The 26,433-nt window shown below is 41.5% G+C and overlaps 1 protein-coding gene across 3 annotated transcripts in view; it reads left to right on the top strand.

The window, feature by feature from the left end:
- CDH11 (cadherin 11) overlaps window positions 1-26,433 on the top strand; it is a 177,913-nt gene that overhangs the window by 39,821 nt on the left and 111,659 nt on the right. The window contains exon 1 of one of the 3 annotated variants that reach the window (XM_033218673.1): window positions 12,123-12,144. The exons of the other annotated variants lie outside the window; for them this stretch is intronic. The gene's annotated coding sequence lies outside the window, so the exon portion shown is untranslated. Of the gene's footprint in view, window positions 1-12,122; window positions 12,145-26,433 lie in introns of those variants that run through there. 3 annotated transcript variants of the gene reach the window in all.

The following is a 26,433-nucleotide window of genomic DNA, read 5'->3' as shown; positions in this document are numbered from 1 at the left end:
TCAACTCCTGGGCTCAAGTGATCCTCCCACCTCGGCCTCCCAAAGTGCTGGGATTAGAGATGTGAGCCATCACACTTGGCCTTAGATAGACCTTTAAAGTTCATTTTCATCTGTAAATTATCCTATCATCCTATGTCATTGAAGAAATGAAATAATTTATTTCATAATACAAGGTTTCTCAACTTCAGCACTTATTGGCACTTTGAGCAGGACAATTCTTGACTGTGGGAGACTGACGTGTACATTGTGGGATGTTTAGGAGCATCCCTGGTATCTACTCATCAGATGCCAGCAGCACCTCCTCTTCAGTCGTGACAAGGGAAATCCTCTCCAGAACTTACCAAATGTCTCCTGGAAAATAAAATTGCTCTGATTGAAAAGCTCTGCTGTGTTTTCCCTCTGTCCTGTTAATTCTCTGAAAATTGGATCTTGGATGAGTCTTAGTCTGATTCAGATTCAATTTTTAAATTTATTTTATTTTTTGCTAAGACTACTCCCTAGGTGGTATGGGGACTTCCCTCTGGAGGCACATAATGTTGGTAATTTCTCTTGTGATGTCAGCCACCCCGATGTCTGACACTTAGATCCTTTATGAGGGAGTTGCAGAATGCTGACATTCCAATTCTGTCATCTCTTGGTCATTGACTTGTCAGAATATTTGTGTCAGGATGTGTCTTGCCGCAGCAATGATTTGTTTGCCAGGATGTCTTGAATGGGAAAGGTCCAATGCAAGTTGGCCCATTTTTTTTTTCCAGGCTATCTTTTACCTAGTAGCCAGTCTTCCCCATTTTTGCTATTTGGACACACTCTTGTCGGCTTTGAAGAAGCAACTTATCAAATGAGATAGGACCAGTGTGGCCCTCCTGGCCCATCTCTGCCTGGAGTCAATCACTCCTATGCTGTCCTGGCTCAATGCCACTTACCATGTCAGGCGTAGTAATGTGCTCTCGCGTCCTTCTTTCCCACTAGTCAGCAGGTAAAGCAAGGCTGCCTCACTCTTCTTTGCATCCCCACTGCATAGATTGGAAACAGGCAGCCTGACACCTGGGGAAGAGTGCAGGCTTTGCAGGGAGACAAACCTGGATCCAAATTCCAAATCTGAAAAGGAGCGGGTGGCTAATTCAAGTGAGGCACTCAAACTTTCTGCATTTCAGTGTCTTCATTGTGAAAATGGAAAAAAAAGGTCATTTCTCTCACAGTTACTTTTAAGGGTCAAGTCATTTGGAAACAGTGTTCATGGGATTCCTACTCAATATACACTTAAGGTATTCTTTCCTATTTTAAGAGTAGCTTCTATTTACCCATGTGCCAAGCCCTACTATGTAAAACCCTTGCGTGGCTTCTCGTGTGATCCCCCTGCTGCGCCCACAGCCTATTACAGGTAAAGCATCAATGTCATAGGTAAATGATGCCTTTGAAACAGGTAATGGTCCTACTGGGAAGGTAATGGTTTGGGCTGTTAAAAGCAACATCAAAATAGGTAAAGAAAATGAGGCTTACTGAAGTTAAATATCTTTTCCTAAATTTCCAAGCTGATGTGGGTTGACTCCGCACTTGAACTCAGACCTTTCTGATGGCAAAATTCACTGTATATCGTGTCTTTAATTGGGTGTTACACCTTGAATAAATGAATGAATGACTAAACTAATAGATATAAGAAGACGATACTAGGAGTTTATTAGCAAGTAATTCTTTCCTCCCAGACTGTCCTTTTTTACTGGGAAGTCAGTTGAATCTGGAGCTTACATTTTACATATGGGTTGAGGCTACAGTGACCAGTCAGAGAAAGCCCTGACTTCAGTGCGGACTTCTGAGGGAAGAGGAATACCAGGTGTCCAGTCTGACTTCTGCTACTGGTTGGCGGTGTGGTTTGTATAAGCCTCATGTGTGCTCAGACACTGCTTCGCACTTGTTTCTAACCAGCTGTTCACCCTCCTATGATGAGTGGCTCACAGGGCCACCCAGTCCGATGGTCAGCACAGTGCCCTGGCAAGGGCTGGATCCCAGCCTTTTCCTCTGTCTTCTACTATTACCTGTTAAAGTGTGAGCTTTCTACTTGACACCTGGGCAGACCGAGCTCAGCCGAACCCTGACCTGACTAGATATCAGGGTGCTACTGGCAGGAATTTAAACTCTCTCAGCTCAGGGAGCCAGACTTTCCTGGAAAAGAATGTAGGTGGGCAAGCAGCTTTGTGGTTTACTCCAGGGGTTAGGAATCTCCTGTCCATGGCCTCTGGGAAGGAATTCATTCAGGTGGGAAGATGAGAGCCTGTTAGGCAGCCCCTGGAAAGGGAAGCTGCAGCACTGGGGAAGCAGTGGCCCTGTGCAGGGTCTGGAGGACTCAGTCCTCAGCACCTTCTTTCCCCTCTGCTTCCCCTCCCCCAAGGACATGTAATGTGACTTCGCATAACATTTCCTTGAATTCATTCTGTGTTCACACTACAAATCACATCTATGTTTGCAACAAAAACTAATTTCAGGACACCTTAAGATACAATATAGCTGTTTGATACATTTTATTTTAGAATGTATTCAGAATGAAAGTTTCTGAGTGATGTGATCCCTTTATGGTTTGGAAGATAAAACGAAAACAAAACTGAGGTTCTCTTGGGGGGTGTTCAAGCCTTTGATCCTGACAGATAGCATTATACTTTGGTAGACAACCAAAGTAGACCCCCGTTTTGATAGGGCTGTATTACATGGTAGATGCTCTTTACCTTCACCGTGCGGGTCATTGTTTGATTGCCATTGCACTGAATGGCTCATCTGTGGAATATGTTTATCTATCAGTATTTCATACCAATATTCAGAACATGTAATTTGATGAATCAATTTAGGTATTTAAGAGATATATTGAGGTACAGAATTTAGACAGACATATGCATGTAGTATTATCCATTATTAAATGTATTTAACATATATAAATTATTAAAATGTGAATTTTGATATATGAAAGCAAATGATTTGAGAGGTAGCTTTTCCTAGTATGATACAGTAAAATACAATACAATTTGGCAAGGATTTATTGAATGATGATTATATTCCAGGCACGACCATTGCATAAATATGCCAGAGATACAAAGATGAATAAAGAAAGAAACCTTTCTTAATGAAGATCATGATGCATCAAGAATCTAAGCATGTGAAGAAACAACCACAAAGGGAAATAATAGTAGCAGGGAAAAGAATGGACAAATTAAACTACCAGCTCAAAAATATCATGAGCAAAATGATGACTAAGAACAAATCTGCAAAAACTCAAACCAAATGAAGAGGTATTTTAATATTTGAATACAGAGCTCTTGCAAATGAATTAGAAGTACCATTGCTCCCATGGAAAGTAGGGGAAGCAGCTAACAATACAATTAACCGAAATTATATGCGTGACTATACCCACATACACATACATGTATACGTGTTCACATAAAAAATTCAACTGTGTTACTAATCAAAGAAAGATATTCAAGCAATGCATTTATCCCTTTAAAAATTTTGTTATTGTTATTGTGATGGGATGGGGGATTATAATGAGCATTTTAAAAATAATACTGGTGTGTTTGTTAATTAAAACCCCTCTTCTGGAAAACAATCTGAAATATGTACATAGAGGTTTAAAAGTTTTACCTCTTTTGACCCAGTGATTTCACTTCTAAGCACCCGTTCTAAAGTAATAAGCAAGAATGAAGACAGAGATTAATGCACAATTAGTGTTTTTGCATTTGTACTTATAATAGGAAAATGTGAAAACTACTGAGTACCCTAGTAGTAGGGGTTGAATGGTTATATAGTTTACTGTACATCGGACAAGCAATTATGCAGGTATTAGCAGCAGAGCTCCCAGAGACTTTTTAGTAGAAATTCATGAAAATGCTCAGGGTTTATATTAAGTCAGGTACAACAGAAGAAGAAAAATCTCAATTGCATTTAAAAACAGAAAAAAAAATAGTGTAAGGAAATGTTTATTTTCTCATATATACATTTTATTTTCTAAAATTTTGACACTAAGTCTGCATTATCTGATAATTAGAAAAAATATCAAGAGGTAAAACTTAAAAATTATATGGATACTCATAATGCAATTTGAGTTGAGACCTGTGCAAAGAAAAGAGATGTTTCCAGGAGATTGATCAGTTAATTTCACTTGATGAAACAGGCAGAGAAAGCTAGAGAAAAGAGATGAATTTGTAAAGACCAACGCATAATTTGCCCAGTTAGACAAGAAAGCAAGGGGGTTTCAAGAGCATAGGTTATGCAAACGACAGAAGCATAAACATACCTGGATGTTCAAGGAGTGAAATTGATCTGGTGTGACTGGGGCACATGCTCTGCAGGCAGACCAGAGGGGTCAACTGAATCAAGAAAGGTGAGGAGGAACAAGGCTGTGAGAAGCTTTTCATTCTCAGGTCATACTAAAGAGTTTAAGCATTAAAACCTAATCCTAGAGAATCGGAGACACAGCAGAATGCTGATTGGAACACACACACATACACAAACATGCATATACACATGCACATGCATGCACAATAGTGTAAGGTAAATTTTATTATAAGAATCAAAGTGAAAGCATCCATTTGAATGTGTGTACAAATACTTTTTAGAAAATATTTTGAGAAAAAACTTTTTTTCATAATAAAATGCAAAGCAAACCATGATAGAAAAAAATCCTTTTAAAAATAATATTTCCCCTCAACTCCTTTTTGTCCTTCAATGCTTTCTGCCCTGAAATAGATCTGTCATAGAGGTTTTCTTGGTCAGCCACCCTGTAGCAAGTGTTCCATCCCATCTGTCTAGTAGTAGTCACTACTTAGATTGTAAACTTTGTGCAGAGAGGAGCTCCATTGTATATGCCATTGCGTCCCTCACACCTGGTTCATAGGACATGCTCATTAATAGTTCCTTCTGAATGGGTTTTCCAGTGCCTTGCATATGAAAGGCTTTGTCAAAATTCATAAGGTGGACCTTGCTAATGACTCAGGCCACTTTTAGCTTAGGAATCAACACCGCATATTAGGCTGGGGTAATTTCACTTTTCACATCCAAGTTGGTGTTTATTTTTAAATTATTGTTAAGCTTGGAGACAAAAACAGCTGGACTATACATTGCTTACAGCCAGACAGTCAGCATCCCCAGGTTCTGCCAACTTCCCCAAATGGCATTATTTGCACATGGTTCCCTCAGTTTTCTCCCCTGTGAAATGAAGCATCTGGAGTCTGCCTGGGTTCCTGATTCCAGGAGCCTCCCACAGGAATCTCTATTGCTTACCTGCCTTGTGATTTCTAGTGCCTCATTCAGCAGAAAACAGCACCTGATAAATGCATGATGACTTATTGATCAAAAAAATGTCTATTAGACTAGAATTTTTTATATTTTGAGATGGGTTACACTGTCCTATGAAGTTTCTGGAACGTCCTGGAAAAAAAATCAGCTTCTTGCAGTGTGATGGAGATTGTATTCAATGATATTTTTAATTTGGGAGGCCATGGCTTTCTTTGGGGGCTCTCTATACTGCTCTTGGGGGAATGATATAATATGAAGTAATGTCTTCGCTGATGCTAATTCTAAAGCCTTCCTGTCACTACGGGGATATCACATATGTCTGATGTCACCAGAAGCACGAATGTATCACATGTCTCAAGCAAAAGGCAGAACATTTGAGCTCGGTAAACACAGGCACACTCATTCACTAGCAGGGATTTGTAAACTGTTTTTCTACACATGGAAATAGCAGCATGAGTGCAAAAAACTGTAAAGTCTTATAGCCAGACACCATCACAGATTGAGCTCTTGAAATTCCACTATCAGTGTCAGGGAGGTTTCTCTGACTTTTCCATGTTGTCAAAATATATGAAAGAAATATCCTGCAGAATTAACAGAGGATGTGATTATTTGCTTTCAGTGGTAATGCACCTTGGCATAGTGGGAGAGGGTAAGGATTGCTAGAGCAAGTGAGTATAGCTCACAAATCAGAGGATCAACCTAATTGCCACCCTCTACTTCAGAAACACTTAACCGTCTCTGTATGTCCACATCTGTGAATGAAGTCAATGCCGGTGTTAAGACACAGAGAGCCTACAAATGCATTTCTGGCTACCATTAATTGAAGGGAAAATATTTGAGAAGAGTCTTCTTTATCTTTGATATGAAAAAGTAAGAGGCAGCAAAGTCTTAGAGATGAACAGAATAGCAAAATATAGGACGTTAAATCTGTTTTATATGTTCCACCAAATATTTGCGAAATTTGATAGTTCTGAGCCTTATAGCGGCGTGATGATGTAATATTTAACAGGATTTCCCTTGTGAAGCATATTGTGTTGATTGTAAAACCTGCATGGTTCCTTATAAGGTAGCTATAGTTCACCTTTCCACTGTCTTGACTACAGGGAACATGGTAAGATACTGTGTAGGTGAGATGTGATACAGCATTTGTTAACTTCTCTTTTCTCTTTTCTCAGTTGCCATTGCATTTTTGCATTTGAGTACACATTTAGAGTTAGACTAGGCAATACACTCATTTCCATGGTTATTAGTTATTTTCTTTACGTCACAATTTCACTCTTCTGCACATGTGTCTCACAATAAGATATTTTTTTTTTTTCCCGCGGCTGTGAAAGGAAGCTACACACCATTGAGGAACTTCTACATCATGCCAGGCTATGCGCACTAGTATCTCATTTTACCCACATGTAATCATCAGTAAAGATGCTTATGCTTATTTTTTTTTCTCCAACAAGAAAACTGACATATAGAGAGATCAAGTGAGTTTCAGGTGTTCATATGTTAGCATGGCTGAGCCAGAAGTTAGACATGCAGGTATCTTTACTATTTTGTGACCTTTGCAAAAGCACTGAAAGCCAATAGGATTTTTCTTTTTCTCTCTTGGAAATAATAAGATGCAGTGGAAAGTGTATGGGACGCCCAGTCAGGCCAGTCTGGGTATCCTTTCTACTCCTGTTATGCCCTCGGTGGCTTTTAGGAAGTTACCAAACTCTCTTGAGCCTCAGTTGCCCCTGAGAAAAATGGGGTTGACCAAAGCTCTCTGCTTCAGTGTCTCAGATTAGAAATACCATGTGTTAAGAATATGTGGCACATATACACCGTGGAATACTAGGCAGCCATTAAAAAGGATGAGTTGATATCCTTTGCAGGGACATGGATGAAGCTGGAAACCATCATTCTCAGCAAATTAACACCGGAGCAGAAAACCAAGCACCACATGTTCTCACTCATAAGTGGGAGCTGAACGACAAGGAAACATGGACACAGGGAGGGGAACATCGCACACCGGGGCTTGTGGGGGGCTGGGGGGCTAGGGGAGGGATAGGATTAGGAGAAATACCTAGCATAGATGACAGGTGTGTGGGTGCAGCAAACAACCGTGACACGTGTATACCTATGTAAGAAACCTGCACGTTCTGCACGTGTATCCCAGAACTTAAAGTATTAAAAAAAAATACCATGTGCTTCTAGGATGGGCTGGATCAAAGGGAGCTCACACTTATTTTTACCTTTGTCTCCACCCAGTCTCCTTTTCTTCAGGCCATGAGACATCTAGGAGGTTATTGATGGATGCTGCTGGTGGAGGAGCAGCTCAGTGAGCCTGAGGGAGGGAGGATTTTTTTTTTTTTCTTATTTGGTTTGTCGGCATCACCCTGTAAAAGAAAAGAACAACCAAAGAAGCAAAGGCAGTTATGCCTTTCAAGCTTAGATGCAGGAATTGGAGGAGGAGTTTGTGGGAGATAAATCAAAGAAAATTGACTAGAATAGATATAAATGAAATTTAAGTTTAACAAGTGCCAAAGTGGTGAGGCAGGATGTGGGCTCCTCTTGCTGAGGTGCACAGTTACTGCACCTCAAGGGGACTGGCTTGTTGGCAAACTCTCAAGGCACAGGTGCACTCATGTCATTCTACTGGGACTGCAGCTCACAGCTCCTCCCAGAGGCAGAGCTCTAGGTAGTCAGTGAATGCTGCCTCCTTCTTACTACACATGCTCACATCCTTTATCAAAAAGAATAGGTACTGTGTATTAGACTCTGCCCATAAATCAGGTCTAAGGTATATCAGGCATTTGATTCCATTCAACATCATAATCTTGACGGTAGCCCTAAGAAGAAAACATGATCATTTGTATGTTATGGATGAGGAAACTTGGTCAGAGAGGTTCAACAACTTCCCTGGGGTCACACGGCTATTTGGGAGAGAGTTGGTGTATCCAATACCATGTTGTCTATGCTCGCCGTGCGATAGCACCTTGTCTAGCGATGGCATCCTGGGAGCATTAGGATTTGCCTGCTTCATCAGAGGAGATAAATCTTCAGGGCTGTTTCGCTTGTTAGTGGTAGAGTCTCCTGAAATACACTCTGGCTATCCTGTGAATGCCAGTGATTCAAAGATCCTTGCCAAAGGATCATCATAAATCCTGCTTAGACAGAGAAATCCCTAATGGAAGAAGGGTTCTTTGCAGTGTCCCACAGCCTTGAGCATTAGTGTGGAGAAGACGACAATTTGCAACAATGCTTGAGTGAGTGTCAAGAGGCCTATTTACATGGTCAGGGACACAGATGGTCCCATAAGTAGGATTTGATGAAGAGAGCCCCCTCATCCCACATGGAGACAGGGAAACGGGCTTTAGGACAGTGTTGTCTGAAAGGCCATCGCCACACGCAGAGTCCTCTAATCCTCTGCCTGAGTGGCTCTATTTCTTTCAGAGACAAGAAAGCTTGTCGGACATTCTGTCCCCCAGCATGGTGACTATTAAAGGCACGACTGAGGACCATTCCTTTCAGGCCTACTTTCCCCCCATTTTTCCCTATCCCAGTCTGTTTGGCAGACCAGGATGGGAGTGCACACCCCCAAATGGTGGAATGATGTGCAGACTACCAGCCGTGCAAGCCTTTCCTTCCATGAATTCAGCCGGCTTATGTTTGCCGGGGTGTACTATGTGCAGGACACAGTGCCATGTTCTAGATAGTGTCAGATTTGAGAGAGGAGGAGGAACTCGTGTGTGTGTGTGCGCACATGTGTGTGTGTGCACGTGTGTGTGCACGTGTGTGTGCATGTGTGTGTGTGCACGTGTGTGTGTGCATGTGTGTGCCTGTGTGTTTGGTAATTTCCAAGTATATACACTTTAATAGAGAATATTAACCATTTCTTCCACCTAAGGATGTAAGATGATTTAATATTTCTTTTACAATGTTTTCATTGTTCTGCATAATAATTAGGAAGAAGTTAAAGAGGACAATACTATTTTGAATATGGGTCTTTATCACTACTCAAACTCTTTCTTTTTCTTTCAGTTGTTCTTATTTATTATGTTTCTGTCTCCCCTCCTCTTCTCTATCTCTGTCTGTCTCTGTGCACACACGCATATTCTAGGGGGAAGATATGGGCTTGGAAATAGGGAAAATTACACACAAGGGTACATCCATAGGAACTTGTCATAAATGTTCCAGTTCTTGGGTGCTTTCCTTGGGACTTTGGAAAAAGTCATGCCATTGTTCACATATTGTGTGTGTGTGTGTATATATGAATTATCTTACAGCAACAATCCTATAAGGCAGGCACTACTAGGATCCCATTCTATGTAGAGAAACTAAGGTTTAGAGAAGTTAAGCCACTTGCCAGGGGTGTTGCACAGCTACCAAATGTTGGAACCTGGGTGTGAACCCTGAGTTTTTAAATCCGAAACTCTGAACTCTTGCTCTTCCCTGCAGTTTTACTGAAGGGCAGTGACAGACAGTTAATTCGGGTATAGCGAGCTGGCACTGTTTTATTACTCTTAGCAGCAATGCGTCCCCTTTGGAGCCTGGGTGCTTTGCACAGCTCTGTCCTCTATGGCTTTCCTAGCCCTGCTTCCGCAGCCATTCAAAAGAATAAGGGAATGAAAGTTAAATGAAATCCCCAAAGGGCAGTCACCAGGAGTCAATAGGTATTTGCTTTATTCTATTTGTTTGATTTAGAACAAAACAAAACAACAAATGTTCCCTGCCTCTGGGTCCAAGGACTTATCCAGACTTATCCACAGCTTTAACAACAGCCATGAATAATGAAAGAGTTTCCAAGTTGTCTGAAAACAACCATGACATCAAAAAGACAACCAAATGAAACTCCGGTGTTTATTTCCCCTCCCCATTCTCCAAGCATCTCCTTTCTCCAAGGCTTTGCTTCTCCTATTGCTGTCTGTGGACCAGGAGTGACCTTGCCATCACCTGGGCACTTGTTAGGCAGGACCTGGACCTCATCCCTTTTCCCAGACCTGCTGGAGTAGAGTCTGCATTTTAATAAGGTCCCCAAGTGACTTGTACATTACAGTGACAGAAGCACACTCTGAAGAAAGAGGGGGACTTACCTCCCACCCAGGGCCAGGTCTAGTTTGGGATGAGTGAGCCCAGTGTCCAAAATTTAAGAGGGTGCCAAAAAAAGGAGTAATCATCAAAAGCAGTATATTAAGAATGAAGGCCAAGTGTGGTGGCTCACGCCTGTAACATCCCAGCACTTTGAGAGGCCAAGGCAGGTGGATCACTTGAGGCCAGGAGTTTGAAACCAGCCTGGTCAACATGGTGAAATCCCGTCTCTACTAAAGTTATAAAAAGTTAGCTGTGTGTATTGGCTCATACCTATAATCCCAGCTACTCAGGAGGCTGAGGCATGAGAATCACATGAAGAGGCAGAGGTTGTAGTGAACCCAGATCATGCCATTTTACTCCAGCTTGGGTGGAAGAGGGGCACTCTGTCTCAGATTAATTAATTGATTGATTGATTGATTGATTGATTAAATAAAAATGGAACTAGATAATTGCAGTCTTCTCCCTTCTGGATTTTTAGGGGAGAGAGCAGGGAAAGCTGATGGGGTCTAGGTTTCTTGTTTTCTCTAAATATTCTGAATTTTCAGCAAGTGAAATTACATTGAGTTGTTTCCACTTTGGTCCACATACTTAGATATTATTGGATTTTGAATTACTGTGGTTAGACACAAAAAAATGTAGCATTGTAACCTAAGCATTTATTCTGCAAGGTCAGTTCAAATGGCCAACATAGATCACACTAATGATGATGATAATGATCAAGGTAGGTAGCCCTTATAAAAAGCTTGCTATGTGCTAAGTGCATTGCGTGAATTAACTTAATTTTTATAGGAAACCCCACATGGGAGGCATGCTCTAATCTCCATTTTAGCAGTGAGGTGATGGATGTTTGCAGAGGTTGGGTAGCTGATTTAAAGTTATCCAGCTAGAGACTAGAACAGGTAGGATCAGGCAACTTGCCCAGAGCCCACTCTCATTACTGCTTTACAATATACAATAGCGTAAAATACATGTAAATTGTATTTAAAATTCTAAAGCAATTTTATGCATCCTTTTCTTCAATATACAAGTATTTCACTGCCAAGTGTGTTTCTGAAAAATCGACCCCTTTAGGTTTTTAAGTTAAAAATGCTCCCTAAAACAATAAGAGTAATAGATAGATGATGGCATTTACTTTTTAAAAATGTCCATAAAATTTTGGCTGCCAATTAGAAAAACATTGGACAAGAAGATGCTGTTAGTTCAAGGGAAGACAAATAGTTGGAGGTCCTCGCTTTTGGATTGGGACCCTCCCGTGGGCTGGGGGTACCATGAGCCTGGTGGGCACGATGTGATCCTGCCTCTGTCTGACTTGGCTTCTTCCCTGCCTGTTTTGTAGCAACCACTGCACTTGCTTTTCTTGCCTATGTCTGTGTGGGTCTCATTAGCAGTGGGTGTGTGTCTCACCACAGTGGCTCATTCACGGGGCTGCTGGCAGTGCCAGGGATCAGGAGCCGCCTCTCCGTCTGTCCAGAACAAAGCTGGGCTGAGCCCTCTCACGGTCCTGTGGCCCTTGGTCTCCCCACATGAGGTGTCCCGAGATTGAAGAGAGAAGGTGCCTCCTGGCGGTGGCATTGCCAAGGCTGGAATCTGCCTCTCAAGGAAGTCCCTCGGCGGCCAGCTGCTGCACTGTGACCTTCGTGATGGTGGAGTGAGTAGGCACTGGAATCAATACGCCTGGCCTCTCCATCTGCCAGCCTGAATGCAGGTGCCAGTTACTACTGCCCAGCAAGGACGAGGGACGGGAACGGTGGCGCATAGATCCCGGCAAAGGGGATTGGCTTTTGTGGACACAAGCTTGAGGTTGGCAGTGCCGTTTTATTTATGTCCTGTCCCTGCTGTAACAGGGGCCGCCTCTGTACGCCTTCGCTCTTTCTGTACTTTCGGCTCGGGTCGCGATCTTCCTTTGATTCGGGGTTTGTTTTTATTCCAGCCTGGTTGCTGCTGCCAGAGCCATGGCTCAATGGTTTGTCCTGGACTGGTGATCCGCATGTCAGGAGTTTCCAAAAGTTTGTTCCGGTCTATCTTTGAGAGAAATAGCATGGACTGGATCCCATCGCCAGATTGTGGTGTCTGGGGACACGTGCTTGGGGCACTATTTCCATCTTCTGTCTTTGTCTGGTCTCCTCCTCATTAAATCTTCCTGGGTCTGTGGAGCTGACTACCAATTGGTGCCTGACCTAGTTACAGAGAGCCAGTACGTAGCCCCTTACTCATCATCATAAATGGATCATAACGGTTTGTTCATTGTGATGCAAAGTGGGCTCTGCTATTTTAGAGTCATTTCTCCCTTTTCGGAGTTTGTGCATGGGGGTGTATGTGCATGTATTTATGCATGCATGTGTGTATGCACACGTTTGTGTGTGTGTGTTTGTATATGTGTGTGTGTGTGTTGGGCAGCTGCCTAAATGAAGCTGGCATTTTCCGTTGCTATGTGGGGGCTCTGCTTTTGGAAAACACTTCTGTGGCATTGTATGGAATCCTTAACAGGCTTGCTTGTTTCCCTGCCTTGACCTCCTTTCATTTTCCACTGGGAGCACTTTCTCTTGAGCACAGGTTCTCACATTTTCTGCTCATGGTGTCAGCTCTGTGGCCACTCTTCTGCCAAAGGGCACCAGGGAGTTCCTCAAAGGACCTTTTGAACTGTTTGTTCAATGAATGAAGAGTTCAGTCGGACAGTGACGAGGACAGCACACACCTCTGATTGGTCCCTGCCTCAGAATTGCTGGGCATGACTCATGCATTTGGCTTTTGCCTCTGCTGATCTCACAAGCCGTGTGGGAGGCTGGGTTTTTTTTCAGCGTCTCCCAGAGTCTGTGACCTTTTCATCACCATTTTGCCTTGCATTTTGAAAAATACTCTCCCTGAACAAACTGTGTTTATAAAGTAACAACCAACTCCTTTTCCTATTTTTAATTATTCATTTATACCTATTTTCCAATCAGAGTTTCTAATTAGTATGCGTTAATCAGAGTTAACATTTATTTATTTACTGAGCATCTTCTGTGTGTCTGGCTTACACCAGGTGCTGGCACTAGGAAAGTGAACAAGATTCAGTCTTAGCAGGGGTTTCCAATGCATAATAATATTTCTGTTGATTCACATTAATTTGGGTAAAATTTATTGCTCACCCATGGCATGTCTGGGGTGGTGCCAAGTGCCTTATGGCCTTATGTATACCCCTCTTTTAATCTTCAAGGCCATGCTGTGAGTTTGCCATTAGAGATACCACTTTACAAATGTGGAGACTTGTACAGTCAAGTTGAGTCACTCACTCAAAGTCACACATTCAATTACAGGGTAGAGGCAGGATTTGAACCCTGGATTGTCAGACTCCAAAACTCCCCCCATGGAGATTATAGTCACCAGCTCCTTGCATTCCTTCCTTCACTCTTCTACTGGACAGGTGTTTGCTTTTGTGGGCATGAGGAGTGTCCTATGTTCTCTCCAAGATCCATGGCTTTTGGTTTAGTGTAAGGTGTCTGAATATCCTGGGTGCAAATGAATTTGTTGCCCCATAAAATAATGGAGCTTCTAGGTTGCTAAAATGTGAGACTTACTTACCTCTTGATTGTTTAGATGGGGAAAGTGAGGCTCTGAGTGCAAAGGGATTTGTCACAATCGTACAGTGGCAGGGTCTGGCCTTAAACTCAGCAACTCTGTTCTACAGGCTGGTGGGGTTATTGGCTAATTTATTCTGAGTGAGATGGCAAATCTCAAGAGTTCTCCTGGGAAATTCTATCCAGGTTTGAGTTCAGAGCAGCCAAAACTAAATACAATGCAAGCTCATGAGGGGCAAGGTTCTAATCTTATTCATCACTGTGTCCATCCATCCCTGGTCCCCAGCACAGTCCTGTGGTGCAGTTGGTGGTCAACTGATGTGTGTTGGAGGAATACACTGGATGAAATGAAAGGGGCTTCCAGGGAGAACTCTCTAAGGTTCATGCTATGAGATTGGTAGTTGCTTACCTTTCTTCCTGGGATCTCTTAACCCAAGATTTTAGACTCAAATTGATGGTGTCAATAGTAATTAGACACTTCGATAATTCAGTCATTTGGTATTGTAAAACTATTTTTCTGTTTCTATTTTGGAATAAATTGGCTTGTTCTTTGGGCATCTCTGGGCAGAGCAGTTTTTCCTGGCTGTACAAAAAAATGGGTGCTCAGGTATCGGTATTGGTACCCAAGCTCACTTTAGATGTGGCCAGCTCAGGTATCTATGCTGCAAAAGAGGTGCTCCATGTGGCATGAAGTGACTACAAGATTAAAAAGTGTTTCCAGAACAGATAATGCTTTAACCATTATATTAGAAATAAAGAAGAAGAGAGGAAAGAATTCACCCGGAATTCATTCACTCTGACTCATGAATTGTCCTCATTTTCTTCTTCCTCCTACTATTAAAATTAGTTAGAAATATTTTACATTATTGTAATTGGAGTCCAGATTTGACGTCATAATGAACCATGTGGAAATAGTCCCAAGTATTTTCCCATGTTTCTTTGTAAGTCACAGCATTGTGACTTTGGGGAAAGTCTGCTATTCCATGCGCAGCATGTATTTTGTTTTACTTATTCTCCTGTTACAACAAGGCAATTGTAACTTTATGGGAATGTAAAAAAGTGTTTCTTGTTGGCATCTGGGTGAAGCTTAATGAGATTATTTAAAGAATTGCATTACCGACAAGGTCCTTTACTTCAAGTGAGTTATTCTGTTTAGAGTCAGCCTAATGCTCTATTTTCCTAATAAAATAAGAATACGTAAAACATGCATAGGGAAACATCAAATTAGTCAAGATTAGAATTCTTTTTGCTCTTTTTCTATTTTTTATAATTTTAATAATTAAGATGACATCGAAAGCAAGCATCTTTCTTAATGGCTTGGAGCATTTTTCTTATTTCTGAAATGAGTGGCATTTAACTGAAAGACGAAACACGAACATCAATAAGAAATTAAAGCGAATGGCTTAGAAATGCTAACCTGGTCTTTAATGTTTCTTCGGGAAAAACCACTAGAAAAGCAGAAACCTGTTCAAGTAAATCCATCTGCTCACTTTTAGGTCAAACCTGTTAGGATTAGTTCTTTAATGAGGTTACAGGGTTTTGGGCGATGAGTCTGCAGAAATGATCTGGTAATGAGCTGACTTTGAAGAGAAGGTTGAGAGAGCTTTCATTAACTCTGTTTGCATCATAATTTGGCAAGGTCACTGGAGAGAGTCTTCTTTAGGCCACTAAAAATAGACAGTCTCATAGATCCAATCATGTCGTCATCTCTCTCTCTCTCTTTTTTTTTCTGTAGTCATGTCTTATTTTGGGAGCTCCCTTCATTCTTCTCACCCACCTGCCTCCTCTGGAACCCTGCGATTGCTTTGTATAAGACACTGCCTCCTTGTGGGCTGAGGAAGAGAGGAAAGACAGGGCATTTCAGGCCCCTCATTCACCTGATTACTTTATCTTGCAGTTTCCCTTCCTCCCTCCTTCCCTCTTTCCCTTCCTCTTTCCCTTCTTCTCTCATTTCCTTCCTTTCTTCCTTTCCTTTTTTCTCCCTTCCTTTGTCCCTCCCTCTCTCCCTGCTCCCTCCCTTCCTTCCTCCCTCCCTCCCTCCTTTCTTTCTTCTCGCTCTCCTTCTCTCCCTGCCCCCACTTCCTCCCTCCATCACTCCTTTCCCTCTTCTCTCCCTCCCTCCCTTCCTCTATCCCTCCCTTCCTTGCTTCCTTCCTCCCTCCCTCCTTTCATTTCTCCATCCCTCCTTCCCTTCCTTCTTCCCTTCCTCCCTCCCTTCCTCCCTTCCTTCCTTCCTTCTTCTGTCCAGTACTTTGTCCTTCTGTTCCTTAGTCTCTCCCTTCATCCCTCCCTCCTCCCTTCCTTCTCTCCTTCCTTCCTTCCTCTCTGCTTCCCTCCCTTCCCTCCCTTCCTTTTTTCCTCCCTACCTTCTTCCCTTCTTCTCTTCTTCTCCCTTCTTCCCTCCCTCCTTCTCTTTCTCTGTCTCACCTTTACATAGGTCCCAATTCTATGCATCACTGTGCATAGAAATACTTGATGTACAATTATTTAAAAGGTAAAAACCATGAATGAATGAATGAGTTCCATTTCAAAGTAAAAAAAATGAATGAATGAATGAGCAACAAAGAAGACAAAAACGATGAATGAATGAGCACCATTTCAAAGTAAAAACAACGAATGAATGAATGAGCAACAAAGAAGACAAAATTCTTGAGAGAATGGCAGGGCTAGAAAGACTTCTGCTTCCTTGAAAGCACACTTCACTACTATTTTAATAGCGCCTTCTTTCACACTTTTGTACCCCCATTGCCAAATATGTGCTCTACTTACATCGTGTATGTGTTGTATCTATGCCTTGTCATCTGTCTGTGGTTGTATGCATCTGCCCGTGTCTAAACATATACATCTGCTCAGAATGAGGTTCTGTAAAAATTCAAAGGATTCATTTAACTCCTGGATTCTTCGTTTCTCTTTTTTCTCCTGTTCATTCCTTGAAGTTCATGCAGGTTTTTGGTAAAGAAAATCTTACCCTAACCTCTAAAACATATAGCATGGATAAAGTAGAGCTTCTGTGGATTAAATAGAAGAAGGGAGAAAGTTGTAGGAGTCGCCAGAAACCTCCCTCCAACTCTCCTCACCACACCACAGCCCCTGCAACAGCCTTTGGGATACCCCAGGAATACCACTCTTTGCCAAGAACAGTTAGTAAAATCACTAGATTAGATCACTGCTGAGTTTTCATTTGGCTCTTACATCCTGTGATTTGTGATATCTCTCAGACTTTAAGTCCGGCTCTCTGTGTTTATGGTTTGCAAAAAATGCAGATGATTCCCCAGTAGGTACCATAGGAACTGTGAACACAATGCAGATGACAGAGTTTCTGCTTCTCATAACCTCATAGGGACTGGAGGAGCAGGCAAACAGTTGGGAAAATGATTTCTTAAAACAGCAAAATGTCCAGACACGTAAGAACGGAATGACTGATAAAGGTTGTTGTAGGTCATAGTTGTTTCCTCTCATTTCATCAGTTACTGAGCATCAGCTATGTGCTGGCCACGTGTGTATTGGTGTAAAGAGATCCTAAGAAGATATGATCCTCCTTCTGTTTTATTAACGTTTTAAAAATTTCTTTGTGTAAGTTATCGCTATCTAATTCTTTGCTGCTTATTTTTCTGTTTACTTTTTAACTCTACCAGAGGTTGAACACTCTGTAAAAAGAGCAATCTTAGCTGTTTGGTATCCAGGGATTTGACTCATGCCTGACACATAATAGATGTTCAAGAAACATCTGCTCACAGAAATACACTGTGTCATCATCTCCACCAATCACAGTGGTTGGTGGAGATGATGCCGCAGTGTAAGCTTTGTGTGTATGTGTGTAGTTGGGAAGGTGGACTGTCAGGAGGTGATATTTGGCCAAGACCTTAAAATACAGGGATAAGGTTGTAAAAAGGGAAGAGGAAGAGATATTCGGTTCAGAGGCAAAAGTAGGAATGAATGAGGCAGAGTGAAACAATATGGTAAGTTGAGGCAAAGCAATGGGTTCCTAGAAGGAGTTTCCCCAGGTGAAGCTGAAGACCAGTGGTGCTCACTAATGAAGGGCTTTCCCTGAGGGCAGAGTAGAGTGGTGCTTAAGAGAGGACGCTCTGGAGTCAGGCTGCATGGATGTGAATCCCTACAAGCAAGGCAGGTGGCATCAATAATTCACCCTCTCCATCTTAGATTTCTCCACTTTCAAGTAGGGGTTATCTATGTGACACTCCACTTTAGCACAGTATCTGGAACATAGCAGGCTTGGCTATTTTTAAAGGAGAGGAGACCAATCCAAGGAGATCTTGAGGGCTTTGCAACCGGGAGTGGCATGAGCAGGCCCCCGGTTTAGGGTGTGACTGTAGCAGCCGTGTGAAAGATGGACTGGCTGTCAGGTCCTCCTGGCAGAGAGATGCTGTTGAGTGTCTTCCTCTGTCTCCTTCCTTCACCTGTGTGTGCCAGTGATGCTGTTCTAAGCGGCCCAATAATTATCTTTCCACTATGTTTAAGAATGCTGCTTTGTGTCTTACACAGGATTGTCTCTGTGAGAACCAATGGGATAAATAGTATTCTGGCATCAGTACCCAGAATGGCTGCAATCCAGCTGAGCACCAGTTTTTCTTCATGGGTGCTGTGGTCCTGTGCCAGGTCGTGTGTCCCTGTCCCTTTTGTGAGGCAGCCCTTGCAACTAATATGACTTCGTAGCCCAAGCTTTGCACATGACCTTCATTCAAATTATTTCATGGTGTTCTTTCTCCTTTTCACATTTTTAGTGTTCAAAATAGTCTCCTATGTGTTTGTACTGTATGCACCTTTGTAGGTGGCCTGAAATTCCTTTTGGAATCAAACAGGGTATTGGTAAAATGCATAGCATGAGTCATAGGGCATGAGGTGGAGAGTGGGCTGGCTGAGTCTTCAACCTAGTTTTTTCATGAAGACCTACTTTCCTGTAGGGCTTTAGACACTGCTCCCTCCTCCACCACCATGTCAGAACTGGCATTTGTCTCTCCCTGCAATTCCTTCTCTGTCCTTGGAAGAGAACTGTGATCATTTTTTGCAGTCCCCTCGTGTAGCTGACCTGACGTGTGATATTAATGAAGGTGTGGTGCAGAGACCCTGGGATGCCAGAGGCAGGGTCTGGAGCGGATTAGATGCTGTAGGCGCCGCTCCTCACCCATGTCCCCCTTGGGCCTCCGTCTCCCTGTCCATAAAATAATTGTGGTGCCATGGATCCATGTTCCCCACCTCTCAATCATTCAGGTTTTGTCTTCCCTAATATCTGGATACGATTCACATTGTTATTTACTTAATATTTTCTTTTGACTCCTTCTACTTTCTGCTATTTAAAAAAATAATTTTGAAGAAAATTATATTGCTGTAACTTCTGGCAAGTCAGTATCTCTTGTCATAAATATGAGGCAGCCAAAAAACAGATATAATTAAAAGGAAGCAACATAATTGAATCGTCTCTGAGCCTGAGACTGCCTGGTCTTTGTTAAAAAAGGTTTGTTCACGAATCACTGCAAACAGAGACTTTCTCTTTGCTGACATCAGGACTGAAAAGAATTGAAAAGGTATGTCTCTATTTCCCCCATTTATTGTCATTGAAGGCCAGTAATCTGGCAATTGGTGGGGCCTCTGTTGTGTCAGGTATTGCATTAATTTTTTTATGTTGAATCTTCCTGATAACAGAACCCTGATGGTATTGACTTATATTTAGTGCACAGTAAATTTATGTCAGAAACAATAGCGTGATTTGCACACCTTATCACCTCTGAGCTTGCCACAGGAATGTGAGGTGTTATGATGCTCATTTTACAGGTAAGGAAACAGAGTCCTAAGTCACAGAACTGACGAGTTATAGAGGCCCAAACAGGAATCAGCTTGCAGCTGCATCTTATACCAAAGTCTTTCTAATTCCACAACTTGGCCCCTTGGCTTGCTGGGGGACATGCTCCCTTGGTTTGGCTCCTAGATAAGGTCCTCTGGGCCTTCTCTGAGGACCATCTTGGTTCTGAAAACTGGCTGTACGTACACATCACTCTGAGAGCCAAAGGTGACCCCTCCCTGGCCCCCAAGGTCTTCTGCACATGCAGTGTCCTCTTGAAGATGGCTACGTCATGGTATTGGATTTGGCTCATGAAATCCCCAACTCGTGTTGAACACTAGAGAAGTATCAGCTCTTAGCTCTGTGTTTCCCAAAGCGTGGTTGGAACACCGATGGAGGGAGGTGGGATGCTTTTAGCCAGGGGATCTGATTATTCCAATTACACAGTTCTGTCATTTCAAAGTAGGAAATAATCTTACTGCTCATCAAATCTACCCTGGTACCCGATGCCAAAATTCGTTTACTTACTGGATAAGGAAAGTGACTGAAATGTTTACAAATATGAATGATCAAGTTGTGAATAATATGTACACATTTACGTGTGTGTGTGTGTGTGTACTAACACACATATAGATACTATTATATATCTTTATATCTCTATATATAGAACATTTGCAGATATCAAAGCCAAGGAGACATTTTAAAAACCTGTTAAGAAAGAGAGCCTCTCACTTCTTGGTCTTTTGGCTAAGATGAAGTGTAGGTATCCAGCCTCATTTTCTTGATGGAAGCCATATGATAGAGCATTAATAAATGAATATTGTAGATGAAGACCTCCCCAAACTTCTGATCCACTGAAGTGCAGACAAACAGGATCATTTTTCTGTCATTTCCACACTCATGATCCAAGCACAGTCTGGTAAGATGACCCAGCTCCACATAGCTTTTGACAGTGTTTTATTTATTTTTTTCCTTTTTATTTTCAGTTCTTAACAATGGAGTTAGTAAAAGTAACCATCCAAAGAGTATTAAAACATGAAAAGATAAAAACAGCAAATGCATCCTTGAGGATGTGTGTTTGTGTGTGTGTGTGTGTGCAGTCACATTTACATCTAAAGCACACACACACATGACTTACAAATACATCGAGGTAGAACGGCCTATATAAAGCTTCCTACAAAAATATTAGATTCTCGATATTGACAAATGATTTCTTCCATTCTTCAAGAATGTCAAAATTTGTGCATAGCAGTGAAGAATGTTCTTCCACCAATAAAGTGCAGCAAATGCAAAACTGAAACATTTTAACGACCTGATTCCCCTGCCGACCTGGAGTGAATCCAGTGTATTTAATGAGGTGTGATGAGGATGTAGAGAACCCGCTAGACTCTCTCTCTGGCTCACGTCAGCCCCTCTGTGGCCAAATTCAAATTTCTGCCTGAAGAAAATCAGTCTCCACTCACTGTAGCCCTTCAGAAGCACTTGCAAATAGGTGAGACCACTATGTCCAGGGCTCAGATTTTTATTTACTAAGTCATTGGTTTGAAAGCTCTTTGAAGCATTTAGTTTGTGCCTTTGTCCGATTACAAAGTGGACAAGGAAACATATATGTTTCTTATCCCTGCCGAGTTGATAGACAAGCAGAGTTTGCACGGCTTATATCTTCAGAATAAGTGCCTTGGAAGAAGCAAATAATCAAATGGCATTTTTTTCTTAACCTAATTTTATATTGCAAAAGGATAGTCCCACTTAATTTTGAGAAACCTTATTTTGTTTCTTTCTGAGTATAATGGCCCCAGAGGGAGCTCTCTCCTATTATATCATAAATCAGTCGTATTGCTATGGACTATGCAGTTTACTTTTCTTACCATGAAAAGATAGCGGTACGCTGTGACTATTTCTGGCACACAACAAACACTGCAGTGTGTGTGTGTGTGTGTGTGTTTGCAGCACTTCTCTGACTTTATGAATATGTAGATTTGTGTACTTGCAAATAAGCGGATTTCTTGGTTGTCTGGAAGTTGCCTAGATTTGATAAAATACAAGAGACTGTCTCAGGCCTTGGGTCTGGTTAAAGGTCTTTGTTGTTCTTCATTACATGCATGGGTTCTCCTTCGTAGTTGGTTTCTGCTTTTTCTGGATAGTTAGGTAGCCTGGTAAAGTGATGCAGTCCTTAGTCATGTTTCTTTTAAATCACTGGACTACTTTCCTAATTTAGTGCCCTATTTTATAGCCAAAGAATGGAGTAGAGTACAGCTGTTTGGTGAATTGCTATAGATTCAAACTGCCTGTGCCCATGTCTTGGCTTTACTGGTGAGTGGCTTTGTGATTGGGGGCAACTTTACTCAGTCTTTTTGTGCTCCAGTTTCCTAGTTGTGAAATGAAGAAAAACCACAGTACCTGATTGTCATAAGATGAAATTGTATATTGCAGGAAGGTAGTTAGCCCAGGACCTGGTCCATTGGAAATTCTCAATAAATTTTAGTCATCATCATTGCCTGTTTGGATTAAGTTGTGTCTGGAGAAGATTCAGCTCCTGGGGGATAGAGAAATGCTGAGAATTAGCATCATTCATACATGATGGCATTAATGCCTTACATCCCCAAAGATGATTAAATGCTTCATTTGGCATGAAGTGTTTAGAAAATATTGACCACACTTTTTCAAACTTAATACTTGCACAAACACAGGCGTTTAATGCCAGTCAGAAAATACCTGTTGGTTTCCCAGTCTTTTATTGTTAATAGTCAATTATTTGCAAAATGATAACCTACTCTACTGATTTGAAATATTAAAATATTATAGAAAACAAACCAAACAGTGCCATGTTGCATCTATCAAAGCTGAATAATTTGTGCCAAGTGAGTACATTATTATGGTCCTTGTAAAAAAATTACAAATTATACCTGTCATTTGACATCAAGTAGATAAAAGGCAATAGGTATTTTTAATCTTTTAAATTAAAAAAATACATAATTTTGTGGTCATTCTTTGTCTAACTACTACCATTCATTTATTTCTCCAATAGTCTAGCCCTGTGGAGGGTTAGCAGTGTACTGACCCGGGCCAAACAAAAATGAGAATAATATGTGATTTCTGTCCTCAAATAGCTCACAGCTTCCTTGATGCAAAGTTGGGAGGACCAAATAGCCATAAATATCAAAGATCTCTAATTGTGAAAGAAATAAAAAAGCATTATGTTACACTAAGGGAATCCTGAAGCCCTCTGAGTTTATACTAGGTACTGAGGAGAATTTCCACCAAAGTCACACTAACCGTAAATGACAGAAGGGGTCAGATGCAGGGAAGCACAGAGGTGCAAAGCCTGCCAGGCTCAGGAACAGCAATACTTACTGAAGCAGGAGGTAAGGTGGGCATGTGAGGCTGGGGACAGATAGGAGACAGATGCATAAGCTGTGTTAATAAATCTGGAGTGTGGGCATCTCCTGACCTGATAGGGAGCCATTTAGAATTTTAATATTGTCAGTTTTTTTTTTTTTAAATGTAAAAATCGCTATTCTTCTAGTTGGTGGCTTCTATTGAGAAGGGGATTTCTGTTTGATCATGTGCATTACATTCAAATGTTTAGATATTTATCCATACATGACAAAGAGACAAACAACTGAAATAAAATCAGCTGCAGAAGAAGAGGTTAAAGTTATTCTGGAGCATATGTGATTGGGTGCACGATGGTTGCTTTGTTCACCCTAGTAGTTCTTCAGAAAACTTTACATACTGACCGTACAGACATCCTTAAAACTTTCCTGCAGCATGCTTATACTTATTTTTGTCAGCTTCCCACCTCCACCCTAAAAAAAAGTTTAAAAAGTAAAATTGCTAGCATTTTAGGCAAAAATAAAATATACTCTCCTGGAGAAAGATTTTTCATTTTCTTTCTAGTCTAGCTGTTCTCAAGTTGTTAATAATATAGTCTCTCTCTCTCTCTCTATATATATATATATATGCAAATTTTATAGTGGTTGTGCTTAGATATTTCCCCGTATTCTAACTTTTATTCCTCTTTATTCAGTAGCAAAATCACCATTGCTGAGTGGTGAGGGAAGAGTCTTTGGAGCAAGGGAAATCTAGATTGGAATTCCCACTCTGCTACTAATTAGCTTGGTTATCTTCGGCAAGTTGTTCAACTTCTCTGGGTTCTAATTTCCTCCTCTTTCAGGAGGCAGAAATAAAAATCTAGCGGTGTGGGGAAGAGTAATTTGTACAAAACACATGTAGAAGCACCAACGCAATAATACCGATGATGTGTAGTAGACGGCACAGAAAACCGGAGCTTCTAGTACCGCAGTTGTCAATTACGTTAAAGGGAAAAAGTGAAGCTACATCATTTGGGCAAGAAATACCGATAAAATGTAGTGAGTAGTAGGAGGTTTGCTCATATGCTAGATGACTGTTTGTTTATTCATTTCCCAAAGATATGACAAAAGCTGTGAATATTTATTTAGTTCTGCTCCCAATAGCCCTTCTAATAGGGAATTATTTGGGTACAATGAAAGACATTTGTAAATGCGGCTGATAAGACCAGCATTGGACAAGGAGTGTTTTGTTGGACACAAGAATTCTATTGTTCCTGGCTTCAGTTGTCAAGTGCCCGGGGAACCCAGAATTTATGGTGGCAGCACAATGGCCCTTTCAGGGCTCGGGGAAAGAGCTGTGAGATCCTGCTCCCCGGCTTTTCAAGGCCTCTAGTCTTTTTATCAGGCCTGGACAATGCCGGATTCAGCGGCTGCCTGAGCCTCCTGACCGTCCATTGGCCGTCAGGTATTGTGCAGTAATTACCATGGTGACAATGGACTCTCTCTACGCCCGTCCATCGGCGCTTTGGAAAATGGTGAAGGTTGTCACTTTGCATTAGGTGCCTCTAAAAGCATGGCTTACTTAGAAAAACTACTAAATAGAAGTGAAGATAATCGTAGTAAGAGTTTGATTTAAAAGGCCACTGTGTCAAATCCATTTGGAGCTCAGAAACTCTTTATGGATATTTTCTTCTAATTACAGATAGACCCTGGGCATCATCCTCTGTGCAGGCAGTAAGGAGCCAGCCTTGAAGATTTTGCAGGAAGGGATGAGCAGAGGGCAGCTGGTATCCCTTAACCACACAGTGGGAGCAGAGGTCTAAGCTGAGTCCAGGAACTTTGAGGGGTCTCTAAATTTCTTTGAGACTCAGATTCCTCATCTGAAAAAAAATATGCAAAATGCTTATAGATAAATATTAATTACATGTGATAAGATTGCATGTTAATATTTATGCACATGTCAATATTAGTTCTGTACAAATGCTTACACATCTATTATAGGGTTTTTTTAAATAGCAAATATACAATAAAAGGTAAACTAATCATAGAAGCACAATATATCTTTTCATAATCACAACTATTGATTTTTGAGTGTATAAGTGAAGTGTTGCATGTATTATGATTATTCTCCACAGTCATTCTCCAAAATAATTGTTATTATCCCCATTTTATAGTGAGGAAACTGAGGCTCAGAAAGTTCTTGCTTGCCCAAACTCAAACTAGCTTGGAGGAGGAAAAACTTGATTTTAAGTCTTGTTCTCTCACATGCAATAGCTTCCTGCTTCTCTCATTATTTTTACAAAAAAAATTATGATCTACAATCCTATCTTATGAAATATGATTTACCATATGGTTTTGGAACTTTGCAATAACAGGAAAGAAAAACACCCAATGGAGATTATTAATTGAGTTTAATCATCCCTTCAACAATGTCAGAAACATATGATGCCCAAAAAAGGAAGAAGCCCCCATCTGCAGACTCCCAGGGATGTCTGCATATGTGTAGCCCCTTCTCCTGCCTGCACAGAGCAACATCAACAAAGCAAATTGGTATTTCTAGACCACCAGAAAAGTGGATGGCCGTTGTTCAACTTCTTCGCCAAAGAAAAGTTTTAAAAACCTGATATTTCACTTGTTTATACAAGAGTAATACATAAACATTTAATTATAGTTTGCTTTAATCAGCTATTTCCAAAATATCTGAAATTTCCCATTGTGGTGTTTTTTTGTTTGTTTGTTTTGTGTTGTTTTGTTTTTGAGACAGGGTCTCACTTTGCCACCCAGGCTGGAGTACAGTGGCGTGATCTTGGCTCACTGCAACCTCGACCCCCCAGGCTCAAACGGTATATATGTGTGTGTGTGTGTATGTATGTATGTGTGTATATATGTATATATATGTATATGTGTGTGTATATATGTATATATATATGTTTTGCCGTATTGCCCAGGCTAGTCTTTTTTTTTTTTTTTTTTTTTGAGACGGAGTCTGGCTCTGTCGCCCAGGCTGGAGTGCAGTGGCCGGATCTCAGCTCACTGCAAGCTCCGCCTCCCAGGTTCACGCCATTCTCCTGCCTCCGCCTCCCAAGTAGCTGGGACTACAGGCGCCCGCCTCGTCGCCCGGCTAGTTTTTTGTATTCTTTAGTAGAGACGGGGTTTCACCGTATTAGCCAGGATGGTCTTGATCTCCTGACCTTGTGATCCGCCCGTCTCGGCCTCCCAAAGTGCTGGGATTACAGGCTTGAGCCACCGCGCCCGGCCAGCCCAGGCTAGTCTTGAACTCGTGAGCTTGTGTGAGCCTCCTACCTCAGCCTCCCAAACTGCTGAGATTACAGGCATGAGCCACTGCAGCTGGCCTTTCCGTTGTGTTTTTACCAAAAAGTAGAAATTATCAGTAGTCACACACCACGGGAATAGGCATGCT

The sequence above is a fragment of the Trachypithecus francoisi genome, unplaced genomic scaffold (assembly GCF_009764315.1).
Source record: "Trachypithecus francoisi isolate TF-2019V2 unplaced genomic scaffold, Tfra_2.0 Lachesis_group10, whole genome shotgun sequence".
Lineage (NCBI taxonomy): Eukaryota > Metazoa > Chordata > Mammalia > Primates > Cercopithecidae > Trachypithecus > Trachypithecus francoisi.
This window is presented reverse-complemented; position numbering and strand designations above follow the sequence as displayed.